At 36.9% G+C, this 22004-nt stretch overlaps 1 protein-coding gene across 37 annotated transcripts in view; it reads left to right on the top strand.

Moving 5' to 3' along the window:
* The window catches only part of ZNF438 (zinc finger protein 438), a 168566-nt gene that overhangs the window by 65963 nt on the left and 80599 nt on the right, over window positions 1-22004 (top strand). For 29 of the 37 annotated variants that reach the window (XM_054258592.2, XM_078329759.1, XM_078329757.1 and 26 more), the window contains 2 exons: window positions 14758-14832; window positions 18139-18225. The exons of 3 other annotated variants lie outside the window; for them this stretch is intronic. The gene's annotated coding sequence lies outside the window, so the exon portion shown is untranslated. Of the gene's footprint in view, window positions 1-14249; window positions 14374-14757; window positions 14833-18138; window positions 18226-22004 lie in introns of all 37 variants that reach the window. 5 more of the 37 variants (XM_078329758.1, XM_054258598.2, XM_078329765.1 and 2 more) reach the window with 1 other exon arrangement.

The raw sequence follows: 22004 nt of genomic DNA, 5'->3' as shown, positions 1-22004 counted from the left end.
TTAGAGTGGTAAAAGATTTAATGGAAGCTTGAATAGGGCATTAACTAAATAGTTGGGGTTTGAGTATAAAGGACTAAGGCTATCTGACATTTATAAGCAAGGGTGACAGTTATCACACTTCCTGTCAATAGCAGCAATGAAGAAACCAAAAAGAGTGCTTAAGTGTATGGTGGAAACTTTTCTTCATCAGTGACTTAATTTTCCTGTTTTCTCCTGAAGTAGAATTTCAGAAAAGTTTCCACCTAGGACATACAGCAGCTATTTTAGTTCCTATAAGGATCACCTCAGTAGGAAATCCTCCTAGACTTTTCACCCAAGTAAAATTTTAGTAGGAAGACAGGAATAAGATATATTGAAAAGTTATTGCTCATGACTACAGTTTGGTAATAAAGGCCTGATTCAGTCTCATTGACAATTTTTTTTTTGAGACAGAGTCTCATTCTGTACCCTAGGCTGGAATGCAGTGGTGCGATCTCGGCTCGCTGTAACCTCCGCCGCCCGGGTTCCAGTGATTCTCCTGCCATAGCCTTCAGAGTAGCTGGGATTACGGGTACCTGTTACCGTGACCATCTAATTTTTGTAGTTTTTAGTAGAGGTGGGGTTTTACCATCTTAGCCAGGCTGGTCTTGAACTCCTGACCTCGTGATCCACCCACCTCAGCCTCCCAAAATGCTGGGATTATAGGTGTGAGCTACCACACCTGGCCTCATTGGCAAATTTAATAGCACTCATTGCTGAGTTATATCTTGATTTGAATCCTAACATATGAGGAGATATTTCCAGATTCACTATTTTTCTACACATAGATAGGTTGCTATCGGTATTTATCATTATAGGTAAATATTTTATAGCAGTTTCTGTTAACCTCTAAAAGTTTCTTTTCTTTTCTTTCTTTCTTTCTTTTTTTTTTTTTTTTTTTTTGAGACAGTTTTGTTCTTGTCGCCTAGGCTGGATTGCAGTGGCTCAATCTCACCTCACTGCAACCTCTGCCTCCCAGGTTCAAGCGATTCCCCTGCTTCAGCCTCCTGAGAAGCTGGGATTACAGGCATCCACCACCATGCCCAGCTAATGATTGCATTTTTGGTAGAGACAGGGTTTCACCATGTTGGCAGGCTGATCTCAAACGCCTGACCTTAGGTGATCTACCTGCCTTGGCCTCCCAAAGTGCTGGGATTACAGGCGTGAGCCACTGTGCCTGGCCAATCTCTTAAAGTTTCTTTTACAATAAAGCATTTACTAGTGTTAGAAACTATTTTAATCCTATTTTTTGTTTTGTAAAGCAGATTTTAAACTGAATAGAATTTATATTGAGACTCTGATCATGTTTACTTATTAAAAGCAAACCTATTAGTGCATTTAGTTTTGGAGTCAAACATCTGTCCAGTTTTATTATTTTATTATATAGCTAAAGGAAAAATAATGCCACATAGAAATGAAACCAGTTTTTTCAACACAGTAAAGGTAGAATCTTGAGACAGGCTACTCACTTTATTTTTATTTTATTTTTTAGTCTTTTGGCTAAGTAGCAAATTGATGTGGCCTTGTGCATGATTCTATCCACCCTTGTTCAGCTATATGAATTGCTACGAGTGTGACAATAAGCTGGAAGCTATATCCAACTTGCTTTGCACACTATATTTTTGTAAAGATCTATATTCTTTCAAGATATTACTAAGTGATCCACGATTAAAGGTTTTGGTGGTCTGCTAATTTTAGGAAAGGTGGGAGCAATCACAATGGACTTAACATAGTGTATATTGGTATGTCATTTAACCCAGTGTTTCCCAAATGTATTTGAACTTGGAGACACTCACCCTCTTTCTTCTTTCCTTCCTTCCAACTTCCTTCCTTTCTTACTTTATTTTTTAAGAACACATATTAAAATCTCTTATAGAACAAGTTTCAGGAATATGCACTATGAAACTTTCATACACACATGCACATTATAGAGATATGTTGTTTATGTCTTTTTCTGTTAATCTCTACCTTTTCTGGGGCATGGGTTGGGAGGAAGAAGGAAAATGAGTAACTTGTAAGTTTTACCAGTTGTTCTGATGTTAAGTTTAGTGGGAAGGAAGCTGAAGCTTCTATCTAAAATAAAGTTTGAGATTGATCTGAGTATTTTGAGAGTTCTTACTATCTGTATCTTCTATAGCCTGTTGCTCTGTACAGTCAGGAGTTGACAGAGCATAACAGAAGTTACCTCTATGGGGAAAAGTAGGGTGGGTCAGAGGTGAAATGAGACTTTTCCCTTTTGCCTTTTGTAACCTTAAGAAGAAAAAGCAAATTAAAAGACCTGAACTGATGGAGATAACAAGTACTTTACAACAGAATTTCTTATTTCAAGCTTTGGTCAGTACTAGCCTCTCTGGTAGTTTTAAACATGTCTTGTTTAGAAAATAACAAAATTTGTAAAACTTTTTAAGAAATAGGCTTATATAAAAGTAAGATAAATCTGACAAGATTGGATTAATATCTTTTGTCCTTTATCTTGTACATACCTGTTAATATACTATGCCATCATTGTATGTTTATGTGCTAAATGAGCAACTGTGTATTATTTTTCTCTGTATCTTTGGCAACTAACCTTGCACTGTGCCTAGAGCATAGTAGGCATTCAGTATGTTTGTTGATGTGAGTGTGGGGGGTGGGAAAACTTAATTTGTCAATCCTACGGAAACGTGCTAATGGTTGAAATCTTAAAAGGATTATGTTCTTTTGAAAACATCTTTAAAATATAGCCTATTTTATTTTTGCATGTATATCTATCTTGTCTAAGAAAGGATTTAAGGTGGTATTAATAAGTATACGTAGTACAGTTGGATCAAATAAATTTTAAAATAAATGGGTAAGAGAACAAAATTGGAGGATTTATACATCCCCATTTTGAAACTCAATCTAAAGTGATGGTATTCAAGAGAACGTGGCAGTGGCATGTTGTCATAAGGATAAGCAGATAAATCAATGGAGAGGAATTGAGAGTCCAGAAATAAACATTTACATTTGTGGTCCATTGATTTTCGAAAGAGCTGCTAAGACAATTAAATAGAGAAAGGGTTATTTTTTTTCAACAAATGGTGCTGAAACAATTGGATGTCATATACAAAAATTAACTTCTTCACAATAATCATGCACAAAAATTAACTGAAAATGAATGATGGGCCTAAACATGAGAGCAGAAATTATAAAACTTCTAAAAGGAAGCATAGAAGAAACTTGATGACCTTGGATTAGGCAGAGTTGTTAGGTATGATACCAGAAGCATGAACCATAAGATAAAAAATTGATGAATTTGATTTAATTAAAATTAAGAATTTTATGCTATAAAAGACATTGGGAAGAAACTAAAAAGACAGGCTGCAGACTGGGAGAAAATATTTGGATATCATGTGTGATAAAGAACTTGTATCCAAAACATGTAAAGAATTGTAAGTGAATCATAAGGCAAACAACCCAACTTAAAGAGCAAAAGAACAGAATAGAAACTTCATCTGAAGAGACATGAGACTGATTAATAGCCACATGTAGCCACAGTGAGCATCATTAGTCATTAGGAAAATGCACATTAAAAACACAATGAGACACCACAATGAGATTACACTCCCTAGGATGGCTGTAATAAAAAGGACAATATATGGTGTCTAGGATGTGGAGAAACAGGAACTCTCATATTATACATTGTTGGTAGGAATGTAAATTGTTACAGCCACTTTGGAAAATAGTTTGTCTATTTCTTTTAAAGTTAAACCAACTTACCATATGTAGTAAGGTTCTCCAGAGAAACAGAACTAATCAGGTGTGTGTGTGTATATTATATATATATATATGAAGAAATTTATTTTAAGGAATTGGCTCATGCAGTTGTGGCATCTTGGTGTATCTGTTGGAGGAAACCAGCAGAGGCTGGAGACTGAGAAAAGGATTGCAGTTTGAGTCGGAAGGCAGTCACCTGGAAGACCAGGAAGAGCCAATGTTGCAGATGAAGTCTGAAGGGAGTCTCCTGGGGAATTCCCTTTTTCCCAGAGAGGTCAGCCTTTTGTTCTATTTAGGCCTTCAGCTAATTAGATGAAGCGCCCTCATATAATGGAGGACCATCTGCTCTACTCAAAGTCTACCAGTCTAAATGTAGATCTTATCCAAAATAACCCTTGCAGAAATTTCAAGAATAATGTTTGACCAAATATCTGGGTGCTATGGTCCAGCCAAATTGATACATAATTTTTAATCATTGTACCATATAAACCTACCAATTCCAATTCTTGGAATCTGCCTAACAGAAATGAAAACATATGCTCACACAAAGACTTGTATGTAATTGCTCTTGGCAACGTTATTTATAATAGACATTAATAAAAACAAGAAAAAAATCCAAATGTCCATAACCTGATAAATGAATAAACAAAATGTGGCATATCTGCACATTGGAATACTATTCAGCAATGAAAAAGGAAGAAAATACTGATATACACTGCAGCATAGATGAAACTTAAAAATATTGTGTTAGGTGAAAGGAACTAGACTTAATAGACTACATATTATATGATTTCACTTATGAAATGTCTAGAAAAGGTGAACTGATTGAGTTAGTGAGAAGATCAGAGGGGAACTGGGGGTAGGAGCAGGAATTGCCTGCATATGAACTCAAAGGAATTGGGAGAGATAATGGGAAACTGGATTGTAGTAATGATTGCATCCATTTAGTGCCTTTTAGTCCTCTCAAAATGGACTAAAACTTCATTGAATTGTTCACTGTTCAGTGCACAATGATTAATTTTATGGTATATACATTGTACCATATCAAAATTATAAAAGTGGTACAAATGGAGTAAGGATAGGATGCACATTACATCTTATAAAGGCTCCTATATATATATATATATATATTTTTTTTTTTTTTTTTTAGACGGAGTTTCGCTCTTGTTACCCAGGCTGGAGTGCAATGGCGCAATCTCAGCTCACCGCAACCTCCGCCTCCTGGGCTCAGGCAATTCTCCTGCCTCAGCCTCCCGAGTAGCTGGGATTACAGGCACGCTCCACCATGCCTAGCTAATTTTTTCTATTTTTAGTAGAGACGGGGTTTCACCATGTTGACCTGGATGGTCTCAATCTCTTGACCTTGTGATCCACCCGTCTCGGCCTCCCAAAGTGCTGGGATTACAGGCGTGAGCCACTGCGCCCGGCCCAAGGCTCCTATATTTTGCTTGAGGTAGATCACAGATTTTGCTCTAAGTTCTCTAAGAAGACATTTCTCAAGATGAGATTTGTTTTCTGTTGTTCACAAGATTAAAATTTATCAATATTGGCCAGGAGCTGTGGCTCATGCCTGTAATCCCAGCACTTTGGGAGGCTGAAGCAGGTGGATCACCTGAGATCAGGAATTTGAGACCAGCCTGACCAACATGGTGAAACCTGTCTCTACTAAAATTACAAAAATTAGTTGGGCGTGGTGGCACGTGCCTGTAATCCAGGCTACTCAGGAGGCTGAGGCAGGAGAATTGCTTGAACTCAGGAGGCGGAGGTTGCAGTGAGCCAAGATTGTGCCACTGCACTCCAGCGTGGGTGACAGAGCAAGATTTCATCTCAGAAAAAAAAAAAAATCAGTATTTTAGGAGAAGCCTAATAATTATAATTCAAAGGAAAACATATTCTTTTTGTTATACTGCAGTGTAATCAAGCCTGTACTTAAACAGTATCCTCATAGTAAATAACTGAAGAGTCTCTTATGAAGACCTGTTTCTTGATCCTCCTCTCTATATGTTCTGGTAGCCTAACATCAAAGGCACTTTGGTAAATACAGCCCTGCTGGGTGAATAGGGAGGAGACCAGCAAAAGTACTGGGCCAGGAATACTATTCTTTGGTGGTATGACTTAATCCCAAGAATGGAACTGCAAAAGACCTTGAGTAGCCAAAGGAATCTTGAGAAAAAGAGCAAATCTGGAGGCATCACACTACCTGACTTCAAATTATACTACAAAGCATTTCCAAACCTCAAGAAAAGTATAAATATCTAGGCACAGGAAGGTCAAAAGTCATTTAACCTACCAAGACAGAATCATAAAGAAATGGAACACCTGAGTACACCAATAATGAGTAACAAAATTGAATCAGTAATAAGAATTAGTCTAGCAAAGAAAAGCCCAAACCCTGATGCTTTTCCTACTGAACATTTAAAGAAGAAATAATGTCAATTCTTCTCAAAATATTTCAAAGAATATTAACCATATTAACCAATAGTAACCAAAACAGCATGCAACAGACATAAAAACAGACACATAGGACAGTGGTACAGAATAGAGAATCCAGAAATAAATCCATATATTTACAACCAGTTGATTTTTGATGGAACATGCTAAGAACACACGTTGGGTGAAAGGACATCCTCTGAAATAAATGGTGTGAGGAAAACTGGATATCCATGTGCAGGAACTAGATGCCTGTTTCTTACCAACATCAACTCAAAATGGATTAAAGACAAACTATGAAACTACTGGGATAAAACATAGGAGAAACACTTCATGATATTGGTCTGGACAAGGTTTGTATGGGTAAGACCGCGAAAACACAGGCAAGGAAAGCAAAAAGAAACAAATGAGATTACATCAAACATAAAAGCTTCTGTACAGCAAAGGAAACAGTCAAGAGACAACCTAAAGAATGTCTCTTGTTGTCAAGAAGAGACAACCTAAAGAATGGGAGAAAATATTAGCTAACTATACATCTGATGGGGTTAATATCCAGAATGTGTAAGGAATCTAAACAACTCAATAGCAAAAAGCAGGCAAACAATCTGATTGCTAACATGGGAAAAGATCCAAACAGATGTTTCTCAAAAGAAGACATAAGGCAACAGATATATGAAAAAATGTTCAACATCACTTATCAGGGAAATGCAAAATCAAAACAGTAAAGAGATTATCATCTTACCCCTGTTAGAATGACTGTTACCAAAAAGACCAAAAAAAAAAAAATAACAAATCCTGGCAAGGATCTGGAGAAAAGGGAACTCTTAATTTATACTGTTGGTGAGAATGTAAATTAGTATAGCCATAATAGAAAACAGTGTGGAAGTTCTTTAAAATATTAATAATGGAACTATCATAGGACCTAACAATTTCACTATATTGGGTATATATGCAAAATAAGTGAAATCAGTATGTTGTTGAAGAGAGATCTGCCCTTCTATGTTTATTGCAGCACTAGTTACAATAGCCAAGATAGGAAATCAACCTAAGTTTATTAATGTATGAATGGATAAAGAAAATATGGCATATATATACAGTGAAATATTATTCAGCCATAGAAAAGAATGAAATTCTGTCATTTGCAGTGAACATGGATGAACCCAGAGGACATTATATTAAGTGAAATAATCCAGGCAATCTCATTTATATGTGGAATGTAAAAGTTTGTCTCATAGAAGTAGAAAGTAGAATAGTGGTTACCCCTGACTGGGGAGGAGATAGGAGAAATGGGGAGAGGTTGGTCAACAGGTGCAAAGCCACAGTCACATAGGAAGAATAAGTTCTGGTGTTCTATGGCACAGTAGGGTGACCGTAGTTAATAACGTATATTTCAAAATAGAAGAGAGGCTTTGAATGTTCTCATCAAAAAATGACAAGTATCAAAATACCACGCTGTATTCCATAAATATGTACAATTATTGTGTTCAAAAATAAATTTTAAAAAGATACCAGTTTGGTCACATACATATTTACATAAACGTAGTTTATCGTTTCATTAACAGTTATTCCCTCTTTCACATTTCATCATTTATCTCACATTGGTATTTTGTATGTTATGTTTGAAAATCACTGCTTTAGAGTACCATAAATGGTCTTAATTTTGTATTTGTAATCCCACTCTTGCTTCAATCATGAGAAAGTGACTAAATAACTGTGTTAAATGAACTGGAGGAGAGCCTGAGGGTGAATCCTTTGGCTTGATTATGTATCTACAATAGCTTATTTAGTAAGACGAAAATGGTTGGTTATAATTGCAATGATTTAGTTGGTGTATATTGTGTTTGGAAAATTGTTTGTTTTATAATATCTCAGAGAAAATTGGCCTCTCAAAAATAATTTTACCTTATAATGGACTTTGCAAATTGCTTCTGCAAAATAACTAGGTTTGGGCTCTGCTTTCAGTTAGGTTGTAGAAGGTGATAATGGGACATTGTGGCTTCTGGAACAACTAAAAACATAAATTACAAAAATCAACATTGTAATAATAGGTTACTGCTTAATAAATTGCCCCAATATTCAGTGGTGTAAAACAACAACTCTCATTTAGCTCATGGTTCTATGAATTGGGAATTCAGGCAGGTCCCAGCGTGGTGATTTTTGGTTGCATGTTGTATTGACTGAGATCACTGGGTGGTATTCTGCTTGTGGATGGAATGCTCTGGAGGATCCTAGATACATATATATACAGGGTGCCTGGGAAGAAGTGGAAGGCTAAGTCTACATGAGCTTTCTAGCATGGTAGTCTCAGCACAGTCAGACTTCCAATTATTGTGGCTTGGGGCTTCTAGAGTGGATTTTCCTGGAAATAAAAAGTGGAAGCTGACAATGTCTTAAAGCCTGAAACTGAAAAGTGGTGCCATGTCACTTCCACTGTATTCTATTGGTCAGAGGAGTCACAGAGTCCTAGTTTTACTGAGAGAAGACATGGGTATGACCTTTCAGTGGAAGAAGTATCAAAACATTTGTGGGATATATACTCCACCACAGTTCACTATCTGTTCACAAATGATTCAGTCTCTTCCTATGTTCCCTGTATACTCACCCACTTGCAAGAATCCAAAAGTTCTTTTCCAACTGTTCTTTAGCCTGAGTCATAAAGTTCAAGAACTTGTTTACAACAAGTATACTGTTCAGGCATCTCCTCAAGTATAGCTGAAGAGATGACAACCCAACAATGTAATGAAGAGGCAGTCATAGAGTAGCTACAGTAAACATTCCCATTCACAAATAGGGAAACCAGAGACATATAGCTTCACTGGTTCATAGAAATTTTTATCTCCTGCTGTTAGTTCTTTTCTTAGGGTATTCTTGCCTCCTGAGAGTGATTCTCCGTGGCTCCAGGGTTTGCCTTCTCAATTCAGAGTCATCCTTTTTCTGTAAGAAATGGTCATTTCTTGCAATTGAGTAGCCTTTTCAGTCTTTCTGGCTGTGGAAATTTGAGAGTTCAGAAGCATGTTTTCATTTTGCACTATCTCTGTCCCTTTCAGTGCAAGCTGATGTAATGATTTTTAAAACTTTGTGGGCTTCCTGTGTATCAAATTATAACCCACTCCATTAATCAGAGGCCGACCCACATTTATTTTCGAGTGGCATTTTTTTTCTTTCATACTGAGACAAGATAGTTTGAAATAACACCCATAAGATTCTTAATGAGCTTTTCTGTCTATTTAAAAGAGTCCAAAGTGCACATCATCAAGATTCTTAGAGGCCTTTTGTTTCAGAACAGAGTCTAAGTGTCTTACTCTTAAGATTCTTGGAACTGAACTAGATACAATTTTAAATAATTTTGCAGTCTCAGCAAGGTGTTTTACAGCCATGCTGTGGAGACTTTTGTCCTGAAACCATGCTTTATTGGTAGGCCTCAAGTCTTACCAGTTCTATAACTCTGAAGCTTTTTCTTACTTTTCTCTCAAGAGATAATGGGGATGAGAAACTGTTTAGTTTTGAAAAGATCAAGTCCTAGTTCTTTAAAAATTTTCCTCCAAATTCTACATGAAAATGAAACAGTTCTTTCATCAGTTTATCTTTGTGTAGGCATAACTTATAGGTAGCAAAAGAGACCACGAGTTTCAACCTTCTGCCTAAAAATCTTCCTAGCCAAATTTACCACTTTATGGAATATATTTTGTCTTTTCTATTTCATGCAAGGAACGGTGTTACAAACTTTCTCCTGCATAAGAAGAGTTCTTTCTCTGTCCTCTACAAGGTTTTCATTAATGTTGTTCAAGCCTTCACTAACAGTCTTCTTAAGTCACTTAAGCTTCTGCCCAAATCTGGTCCTAAAACCAATGCCACGTGTTTAAAGATTTTATTATACAATTTAACTTCCCTGTACTAGATTCTGTTGTGGTTGTCTAATTCTGTGTAACAAATTACCTAAGCACATCATCTTAAGACAATAGCCATTTTATTGTACCTCACAATTTGTGAGACAGAGAAAAGGGCAGCCTCAGCTCGTGGGTATTCTTGTTCATGTAGCATCACCTGAGGTCACTTGGTGGCCTTCAACTCGAGAATGAGCTCATTGGGGTCTGGAGGATTGAAGATAGCTGTAATCACATTCCTGGCACTTTGACAAGGATAACCCAAAACCTAGTTTTATCTGGGATTGTCAACCAGAGGACCTACATATAGCTTCTCTAGTAAACAGTCCTACAGTAGTTAGACTGTGCTGACAGTAGCACAAAAGACAGGAAGGCAGAAATAGATAAATTTTGTTATAAAATTTTTGTATTTTATATGTGAAGTTGTATAATATTTGAAGTTATGTTGTGCCAGGTTAGATGTGCATATTTTAGAGATGAGAGCAATCACTAAAACTATAAAGATGCAAGTATATTTGTAATAGGCCAGTAGTGGAGATAAAATGGAAAACTAAAAATATTCAATTTCAAATATGACAGAATAAAAGGAAAAGGGAACAAGAACAGATTGGGACAAATAGAAAAGAACAAGATGGTTTGTTCAACGCCAACCATATAAATAATTACATTAAGTTGAAATGATCTAAGTATTCTAAAGTCAGAGATCACTAGGCTGTATAAAGTAGCACGACGTAAATATACTATCTACAAAATATTCCCTTCAGATATATACAAAGAGGTTAAAAGTAAAAGCATTGAAAGAGATATCATGCAGATACTAATCATTAAGAAAACTGAAGGGAGCTATATTAATATCCAGTAAAATAAACACAAAACATGAAATAATACTAGCAGTATTATATATGTAAGAATCAATTAATTAAAGAGACATGATTCTAAATGTCTACAAGCCTAGTAACAGAGCCATAAAATACTTGAAGCAAAAATGGACAGAACAGAAAGCAAAATAGATAAATCTAATATGGTTAGATATCTCACCACTTCTCTTTCTCACTTTTCTCTCAATTGATAGAACAAATAGGCAGAATATCAGTAAAAAAACAAAACAAAACAAAAAAACCAGAAATCTGGAACAGTACTAGGCGTAAAATAGAGAAAATCAACAAAACCAAAAGTTGTTTCTTTGAAAACATTAATGAAATTGATAAACTCCTATACAAAAAAAGAAAGTTCAAATTAACAACATAAAAATAAAAAGGAAACATTAATAGAGATCCAGGAAATACATAAGGGATAAGAAAATATTATGAACAATTTTATGTCAATACGTTGACAGTTTAATGAGAGAAACAGATTCCTTGAAAAATCCAACATAAAAATGACTCAAAAAAATCTGAATACTGCTATATTCAGCAGTAAAAATCTGAATACTGCCATATCTGTTAGAGATATTGACTCCTTAATTTGAAATCTCCCCATCTCTGGAGGCATTCATCAACTGAATTAGGTCTCAGTATTAAGTCTTGGAATGTGTCTAGAAATTTAAAACCACTGTAGCTGGTGAGTTCTCCCCTCAACCCACCCCCCGTGTAGTTGTCTTCATACTACTTTCCGTTTATTTACTTTGCATCCCTGTTGTTGGAGTTTTGAAGGGACCAATTAATTATGTCACTTTTTATTCTAACCTCTGAATTCTTTGAGTAGACTTAAGATGAGAATGAAGATGTCAAGTTTTGTTTATGGAGAAACTAGGTAAAAGAGTACACTTAGCATTGCATCTAGTCTTCCTACCCCTTCAAATTGGATTGACTTGACTTGCCCAGTGGTGTTTAGTATGTAGGTGCCTAGACACTGCATGTGCGTTTGGGCAAGCAAGTTCTGAGAGTCAGAGACCGGTGACACACGTGGCCAGTCTTTTACCCTTTCTCACCAAACAGATGTGCCAAAAAGAGAGAGAAAGGTTGGTGTTTTGTCACCTACAACTTAGGTAACACTCTTATTATGGTCTCTTTTTCCAAGCAGTCACGCCTTCCCAGTTCAGGTGGAACCCACGGTTAGTCCACTGCTGACTTACTTTCAGTTCCTTATGTCCTTTGGACCTTATGCACTATTGTGAACAAGTTATTATAGCTTTGATCTTTTTTCATAACTGTTCTCCCTTCTCTTCCATAGAAATTTAAACCTGGCAAAGACCACAATTTTTTTTTTTTAACTGTCTCAAGAAAAAGCATGGCATTTAAAAAATCCTAGCTTTTAAAGGAGGTTTGATGTGTGCCTTTTCTCACCATTGTCAATTCAAGGCTCAGCACTGTTCATTATAAGGCCGCCTTTGTTCATTAGTTCCTTTTCTTGTAAATTTTTTACTATTGTCTCCCTTTTCTAATTCCTGTTATTGCTTGACTTCCAGGACACTGCTCCAAATTCTTCTATGATGTCACTACCGGGCTTGAAAATAATGTCAGCCCACACCACGTGGCAGTAATCTGTTTCTCCAAATCCTTATTTTTGAGTTTCTGATACTCAGAACTCATAGTTTTTTAACTTTCTCAGTTATACCAATCAGAATTGTTCCAATATCTTAAATACCGAAAGCCCCTCTTTTCTGTTTTCTTCTTCTCTGGCAGTGTTTTTCTCTTAACTCTTAAATTCAAATATGTTTTCATTCATATACTTTCTCTTCATCTCTTTTTCTCCCTTCTCTCCTCCTCCCTTTCCCTCTCCCTCTGTCTCAATAGATGGTCTTGCCATTGTGTCTGAAGTCCCTCAGTGTTACTCCCTTACACACAAAATGTTTATGCTCACCACCCATCCTTTCCTCTGTTTCTAACCATAGAGAAACAACTGTTTCTCCTCTTTAATGTCTAACTGTACTAAAGTTCTTGTTCCCATCTTCTCTTGAATTTGTTCCATTATTTACTGTTCTCCCTTTATATTTCTTCTCTTTACTAGCATTAAAAATGAAAAACAACAACAAAAACCTTGTTAAAGATTCAGCTTCACTTTCAAAGTATATCATCAAGCTTCTTAGAAGACTAAAATTTATTGGTTAACTCCAATTTTTGCCTTTAAAAAAAATCTTCCAATTATTGGAAATCTTTGTTCACTTTTATTGCCTTTCTGAAAGGTATTCCACAGGTACTAGTGACTGGTAAGTTCTTACCAGTTCTTCTGCCCTGAAAAAGCAGGACAGGGCACTTGCTTCTTTTGCTCTTCTTTGGTGACTTCATTGACACATGACAATCTTTTTGTGGAAGGCCCCTTCTAAAATAAACCTTTTAGGAGATATGCAAATGGTTGTATTGATTTAGTGCAGCAAACAAGACTACAGAGATGATTCTGAAACTATACCTCCTTAGAGAAAATTTGTATACGGCTTTTTATTAATTATACGTTGGAGCTCGGAAATTCTAGGACAGGCTATCACAAATGAAGTGAGCCATTGGATTGGTTGATTTCTTAAGTTCACGGTTGATGTAAACAATACATGGTTCTGATGGGAAAGAAAGGTCTATTGTGACCTTATAACCGAATGTTGATGATGGTTTCAGGTCTCAGTCTTGCATAATTGTTTAGTTGGTTATTCCGGTTCTCACTTTCAAGTGTATCTTCAGATAATTTTAAACTTTTCACTTTTATTGCAGTTACCCTGATTTCTTTTCATCTTGACTACTGTAGTAATAAAACAGATCTCACTGCTTTTTGAATTTTCTCATGGTTAACTTATACTCAAAAACCAGAGCCATATTTTAAAAAACAAATTTGAATGTGTTTTCTGCCAAACATCCTTAATGTCTCTTTATATATAAAATAAAGCCCCATGCACTGAATCTAGCATTCAGCCTCTTAGAGTAGAATCTCAGCCCCAAATCCTAGTCCTTATCGATCTCCCTCCCCATTTCCCTTTCTTTGTATTCAGCCCATAAGGCAAGGCTTCCCACATTTTCCCTGTCGTGATTAACCTGTTCGAAAACCCTATAGCACCTTATGTCGCTTTTAGCACTTTACGTATGTCTCGATACAGAGTTTTTTTTTTTTTTCTTTTCGTTATTTCATTTTTAATCGAAGGATGCTGTTCAGGTGACAATTTGCCCTAGAAAATATACCAGTGGGCAAAATCTAGACGGTTTTCCCCTTTCAGCCCTTTCTCTGCCCTTTCTTTCTTTTTTTTTTATTGCATTTTAGGTTTTGGGGTACATGTGAAGAACATGCAAGATTGTTGCATAGGTACTACACATGGCAGTGTGATTTGCTGCCTTCCTCCCCATCACCTACATCTGGCATTTCTCCACGTTTGCCTCTTATTGAGGTTGGTATTTCTTAAGGACAAAAACTCTTATTCAACTTCATAGCTCCCTGTTCCCCATGATACTGAATAGGGCACAAATACAGCTAAATTTTAAATAATTCCGTTTAAATCAGGCTTAAATATCTAATAATATATTTTCTAGAATTTTTAGAAGATGGACATAAAAATATGTGAAGGCAATATATCTCCTATGTTAGAAGTCTTTGAGCCCAGTTTGAGATTTTTAGTTTAGGTTCTTAACTTATACCTGGTATAAGAAATGTAAATTTTTATAGAATGTCATATAACTCTTTATGGTCTTTCAGGCGCCATCATCTGATTGGCTCTTATTAAGGTACCTGGAAATTCTTTTAATTTCGTTATTTCCACTACATTTGTTTTCAGATAAAAATGAATCCCATTTCCCATCCAGTACTGAAGTGTTAAGGTTAGAAGACATTTGCTAAGTCAAATCACTGGGTAAGTCTGCTCACATCTATCTCGGTACCAGCTTAAGGTTTATTTAAAATGCAAAGAATTCAGTTCACTAACTTGGACATGTCAACTTTCAAATTTCTCAGCATATCTTCTAGTTACCTTGTATATTGAATTATTGCTTTTGGGAAATAGTACAAAGATGATTTCTTATTAAATTTCACATGCTTATAAAAATAAAATGTTCTGTTTTAAACTCTTGATGTTATTTTTTAAAATGACACTAACACTTTAAAATCATCCTTATTTGTATCAAGTCTAGTCATAAAGTCCTAAGTGCCAAACAATGCTTTTGAAATGTTTTTTCCATTGTAGCTGATAATATATATATTTTTTAGTTTTGAAAGTCTTTATACAACTTTTCTGTATGATTTATGTGTCTTATTTAAAGAAATACTTTGTTGATTAACATTTAACTACCTTACTCAGACACAGGTATGCAAAGAAAAAAAAATTAACTACCTTAAATGTTTATTAACTATTTGTATAAAAAAGTCTTTGAAAGGTCGTCTTAATCACCCTCAACTCTTACAGTAATCTCCTAATAGTATTTCTGTATTCATTCTCTCTTCCCCTGTCATGTGTTCATTGTTACATAAACCTGCATTTAGAACTACTTTAGTAATTTTAAAACCCTTTAATGGCATCCAACTCCCTCTTAGATGGAATCCAAGTTCCTTTGCCTGTCATTCGGAGCCCCCTACTAAGGTCCTGAAAACAAACCCCACTTGCGCCAACTGGACTGTTCCTATTCTCTGAACTCTCATTGTTCTTCATGCATCTGTCTTGATTTGTTCTGGTTTTCCTGCCTGTGATGTCCCCTGCTGCCCTGAAACTATTTCCTCTGCACGTTGAAACCCTGTGCAAGCCTCTCTATGACACGTTCTCTGATTACTCCAGCTAGAGGCACTAACTGTTTCTCTCTACCAGTGTCATCTAATGTTTTGTTGTATCACTGTTGTGGCATGTTTTACCATTTAGCTTTATTGTTTGTGTTTATGTCTGTCTTTTCTCCCACCCTAGATTATAAGGACTGTCAAATCAAAGATCTTACCTGATTTTTGTCTCCTACAGCATTCACCATAGCCTTTAGTAATGCTTAGTAAATACTTATATAATAAATTAAGAATATGCTTGACGTTTTCTCTCATTGTTTCCTCTGTCTTTAATCCTTATAAACACATATGGGTCATGTTCTTGGCAACCATTCTTGTTCTGCACTTCTCGTTGCTGTCTTATCCTAGGAAAATCTGACCGTAGTGCAGTTAACAAGATACAGTCAGTTCCTGACCCAAGAAATACCCTGTATTCCAAAAGTTCATGTCTAGTTCTGTTGTTTGGAATACAGAAAACATTTTTCCATAAAAACAATGTTATAAATAGTGGTTAGGTTCTCAGCCAGCCCTCCCAAGACTATTTAACTCACAAGTACCAGTACTGCTTTCACTATGGGCAGCCACAGTGTACAATGCTGTTTTGTGGAGAGATTGTAGCTCTGGATATGGAAATAAATGTCCCATGCTCTAGAACCAGGACAGAAACTTCCTGGGCAGGTTGAACAGTAGGGGGGTCCAAGCTGGGGCTCTGACAGTGTTGGATACTCTCCCATCAGAAGCGTCTCGGTTTTCAGTAGATACATGAGAGACTTTCACCTGTAGGTTATGATACTCTCATGTCATCTAAATTGAGGGCAAGGGACACTTGTTCATCCTTCCACAGTTGATGAGGTTGGTAAACAGTGTTTTCTCTATCCTTTCACGTGGGTGGGTTGTTTGTAAGTCATGTATTGACAGATCAGGGACTATTTCTCTACTTCCTCCTTTTGGATATTATACAGACTTATGGGAATTGAATATATAAACATGGAATATATTTCTATCTGTAGGAAAAAGACACATTTATAGGTGTCACCCCTATATTTGATATCACATCAGTTTTTGTGGACACGTGATTATCATTTACATGGGCATAATAATGCTTCTAGTAAGAAACACATCAGTATGTACATAAACAACCCTCAACGTTGATGGTTGAGGTTGTCCAGCTGTAAGAAAAAAACGCTTCATAAATTTCAGAGAATTTAATTTATTCAGTCATTATAATTACTGAACACATGAGTGTCTACTTTATGCTTAATACTGTTGTCAATGCTGGAGTCTAGGAAATGAAAACAAAAGATGTTACATAAAGTTTGCCTTCCTTGGGAAGTCTGACATATAGGGAGCAAAAATATTAAGCATTCACATTGAAAACAATATATGATTAATTGACATAAAATACTTCATAAACATAAAAAAATGTCTTTTGGATTCTCGGAATAGCAGTATCATTATATTCCCATGGTTGTAAGGATACTGGTGGGATTTTACTTAGTTTTAGAAGAATAGTGAAGTTGTAAAGAGAGAGCTAGAGAGGAAATGATATTCCAGGTTGGATTAACAGCATGAATAGAGGACTGGCTACACAAACTGAAAAAAAGCATTACTGGGCCTGGTGCTGTGGCTCACGCTTGTAATCCCAGCACTTTGGGAGGCCAAGGTGGGTGGATCACAAGGTCAGGAGTTCAAGACCTGCCTGGCCAAGACGGTGAAACCCCGTCTCTACTGAAAATATAAAAAAAAATTAGCCAGGCATGGTGATGGGTACCTGTAATCTCAGATACTCAGGAGGCTGAGGCAGAGAATTGCTTGAACTCGGGAGGTGGAGCCAAGATTGGAGTAGAAGGGTTAATTCACGTTGGGTAAAACAATAGGGTGGCAGAAATTAGACCAGTGGTTTAACCCTGGCAGTAGATAAGAATCGTCCATAGATATTTGTAAAGATATTACATCCCTAGATCTTAGCCCAGAACTAGTAAATAGAGTTTCAGGGGGCATGGGACATAAGCCTGTTTATTTTTTAAAGCTCCCCTTGTGGTTCTGATATTCAGCCAGGGTTGAAAATCCCTGAATTAGAAGAATGGGCCAAATTTTGGAGAGCCATGAATTCCCTCCTGAGGAGTTGGGCCTCTGTCCCTCAAGCAATGGGAAGACTTCAGAGGTTTCTGAGATGTGTGACATGATCACCTTGGTGTTTGCCAAGATAAATGATTTGTCAGCTACATGTGAATAAAAGAGAAATAAGAAACAGCTTGAATTAGAGCAGTGGTAGTGGTGAAAAAGGGGAGTCACCTTTTTAAGTGTAGTTAGATGTGTGGGAGCTGGTGATGTCAGCCTTGACCTCAGCATGATCTGTTTTATAAACTGATTATACAACTTCACCCTCATTAATTTAATCTCTTTTCTCATTCAGCCTGGCAACTTAAATAGTAATTTCAGCCAGTTTGCATTTAATGGAAGGAGACCATTGTCTACTCATGTACCTGTCTAACTCATAATGGTAAGTGAAGTTATATGTATGAGGAATATGACCTTTAACATAATCAGTATAAAGCATTTAATAACTTCCCACATATGCAATAACACAAACCCAGTCCTGCATGATTGTGCCAAGAGCCAAATAAAGTAGTTATTAGCACACAGTTCCTTAGCATTAAGTTCAAATGTGAGGAAATGTTCTAAGTCATGTTATGCATTTTAATATTTTTAGCATTAAATTTGATAATTGCATAATTTTCTGATGTTAGACCCAAGCATGCCTCTTGACTACAGCACCTGTTTTTTCTCTGAGTTTATGCTTCTCTGGCAAGGGGTGCAGTCCCTCACCCCGCATTTGGATCCATCTCCTGCTGGTGTCAATCAATGAGCACCCCTACCCTAGCCTCTTCCAAAGGGATAACTGGGCCAGCAGAGAGGAGTTTTAAAGGAGTCAGAATTTCTCCTGAGACACGGACAAACAAAGGATCTTGGTGGCTCTTTTGCTTCTGACCAAGGGGGACATGATAGATGCTAAGGTACATACACTGAGGAGTCCCAAGGCTCGCCACAGGTTGGAACCATTTCAAACCTCTTTTATGTGTTTAAAAATTTTTTATGTTTGGAGACAATGAACCACATTAATTAAGAGAGCAGAGAATAAGTTCATAAAGTTTCGATGTGACCTGCCTCCGTTTAAAAAAGGCTCAATATCATAAAATTTTTAAAAACAACACCTTTCTTGGCAATTCTTTAATAGTACACATGTGACAACGGTTTCTGTCATGGTCTTTGCCCATGACAATGAATTTATTGTTGTTTTATCAATATCTCCACATCTTATGAGGTACATTTCTAATAGCTACTTAAGTTTCTGCTAATCACCCAAACATTTAACCAGAGAGTGAATGGTTTGCTTAGAGGGAAGAGAAAGGAGGTAACATTTATCAAGTGCCCACTCTGTGCCATGTTCTTTACATGTTTTTCTACTTTACATTTGCTTAGAGGGAGGAGAAAGGAGGTCACATTTATCAAGTACCCACTCTGTGCCATGTTCTTTGCATGTGTTTTCCACTTTAACTCCATTTTAAAAATGAGTAAATTGGACTTTATAGAGGTTTTAAAAAAACTTACCAGAAGTCAAAAGTTGAGTCGGCAATAGAAATTGGATTTGATTACAGGTCTGGCTGTCTGACTGTTTAATCATCCTGGTCTTACAAATCTTCATGGTGTTTATTTGTGGGGTAACATCAGTGAACTTAGAATTAGGAGGTTTGAGTACAGGCTTCACCTCTTCTATAGTTTGGACGTTTGTCCCCTCTGGTATGGTTTGGCTCTGTCCCCACCCAAATCTCACCTTGAATTGTAATCCTCATAATTTCCACGTGTCTAAGAAGAGACCTAGTGGGAGGTGATTGGATCATGGGGGCAGTTCCCTCATGCTGTTCTCATGATAGTAAGTTAATTCTCACGAGATCTGATGGTTTTATAAGGGGCTTTCCCCTTCCTTGTTCTTCATGCTTTTTCTTGCTTGCTGCTTGCTGCCATGTAAGATGTGCCTGCTTCCTTTTGCCATGATTGTAAGTTTCCTGAGGCCTCTTCAGCCATGTGGAACTGTGAATCAATTAAACTTCTTTTCCTTATAAATTACTCGGTCTCTGGTATTTCTTTATAGCAGTATGAGAACAGACTAATACACTCCCCAAATCTCATGTTAAAATTTGGTTCCCATGTTTGAGGTGAGACCTAATGGGAGGTGTTTGGGTCATGGGGTTGGGTCCCTCATGAATGTCTTGGTGCCCTCCTTGCTTTCTTAGTGTCCACAAAAGCTGGTTGTTAAAAAGAGCCTGGTACTTCCTATCCTCTTGCTTCCCCTCTTGCTATGTAATCTCTGCACATGCGGCTCTCCTTTGCCCCCAGCTTTTAGTGGAAACAGGCTGAGGCCCTCACCAGAAGCCAAGCAGATGCTGGAACTATACGTTTTCTGTACAGCCTGCAGAACCATGAGCCAAAGAAACCTTTTTTTCTTTATAAATCACCCATCCTGACATATTTATAGCAACACTAAATAGACTGAGACAACCTCTCTCACTAACAACCTTGAACAAGTTATTTAACACCACCAAGCTTCAGTTTCCTCATCTGTAATATGGAGATAAAACCTGCTTTACCAACCATTTGGGGTTGTTGTGAGAATAATAATCTAGGGAGTTTCCAAATGATTTCATAGGTATAAAAACCAATAGAAATTTCAGAAATGTTCAATTCAAGCAAAACACAGCAGCAACAACAACAATAAAGATTAAATGAGATGAGTTGGACATATTTTATGGTATTTTACTTCCTAGTGTTGCTCTATGAACTTACTAAAAATAATGTTGGTCAGATTTGTAAGTTCCAAATACTATGGTGTCCAAGCTGCCTCACTGTGCATTTAATACCTCAGTATAGTAGAGAGTATCCTAGCAACGTATCAAGTACCTGTTTTCACTTGCCAGAAGCAATCATTCATTTCTATACCATAGCAAATAGGTCTGAACTCTGGTAGATATCAAAGAAATGTTTGTAGCCAATGAGACTACTAACTAGCAATATGGCTTATTGGACTAGAGTTGATACTAACATTCACATGAAGTTTTAGAACAAACCTGAGGAATAAAGACATTTTGTAAAACTGTTTTTACAAAACTGCTTTTCAAAAATGTATGCAAGTTTCTGGACAACTTTTTTAGGTTACAATATGGTGAATACTGAAAGACAGTTATGAACTATTAATACCAACTTACAAATCCTTCAAGTATATATATACAGGCATGTATACACACACACACACACACACACACACACACACACGAAGTAAGAAGTTTGGGGAACTCAATGAAATTGTAAGGACAGTGCTATGAATGAAGTGGCAGCCTGAGAAATATTAAGTCATGTCCTAGCCTTACACAAAACCTTTACCCAATTAAAGCTCTAAGTCTTTTTTACATGGGACACCAACTGTTGGGAGACGAGTAGCATCAGACTTCAGATACGCGGATACAGATCAAGGAGAGCACACCCATTTGGTCTTGGATTCCTGAATGTGTGCGACTCTGCTGCATCGGCCAACTCATTACCTCCCAAAGAGGGTTCCCTAATCCTCAGATGCTGATTTCAACATGGCTCCCAGTCCTTGCACTGTACCTGCTTTCTACATCTGGGAGATGGATAGCTGCAGGTGGGACCAGGTCAAGTGAAGTGCAAGGGGCTATACACACGGAAAGCAAAGAAAACATACAACAGAGATTGTAAAAATCAGGACCTCTTGACAAGTTTTGTTCATAAATATGTTTGTGTAGCCTGCATAATGTTTATTGTTTTTAATTATTATTATTTTTAGAGATAGGGTCTCACTCTGTCACCCAGGCTGAAGTACAGTGCTCTTAACATAACTCACTGTAGCCTTGAACTGCTAGGCTCAAGTGATCCTCCCGCCTCAGCCTCCTGAGTTACTGGAATGACAAGGGCAAGCCACGATGCCTGGCTGTTTTGTTTTTAAAGCATCAGTTGCTTGTTAACAAGTATTATTTTAACTAGTAACTGATATAATTTGTCGTTAACTAATTTAATGCACAAATCCAGATTTCTGCATTCTCTTGGAGACTGGAAGACTTAAGGCCCAAAGGAGCAACTTTGATCCTGCTCTTTCATGTGGAAGTAACCAGCTAGAGCTAAATAGAAGCTGCCTCTATTAGATTGGAGGCTGTGCTTTTAGATTATAGGGTGTAACCGATAACAACCCTGGCTGTTGTTTTTCTTTAA

This window comes from Callithrix jacchus, chromosome 7 (genome assembly GCF_049354715.1).
Source record: "Callithrix jacchus isolate 240 chromosome 7, calJac240_pri, whole genome shotgun sequence".
In the NCBI taxonomy this organism is placed as follows: Eukaryota; Metazoa; Chordata; class Mammalia; order Primates; family Cebidae; genus Callithrix; species Callithrix jacchus.
The sequence above is the reverse complement of the archived record's forward strand: the minus strand, read 5'-3'. Positions and strand labels throughout refer to the sequence as shown.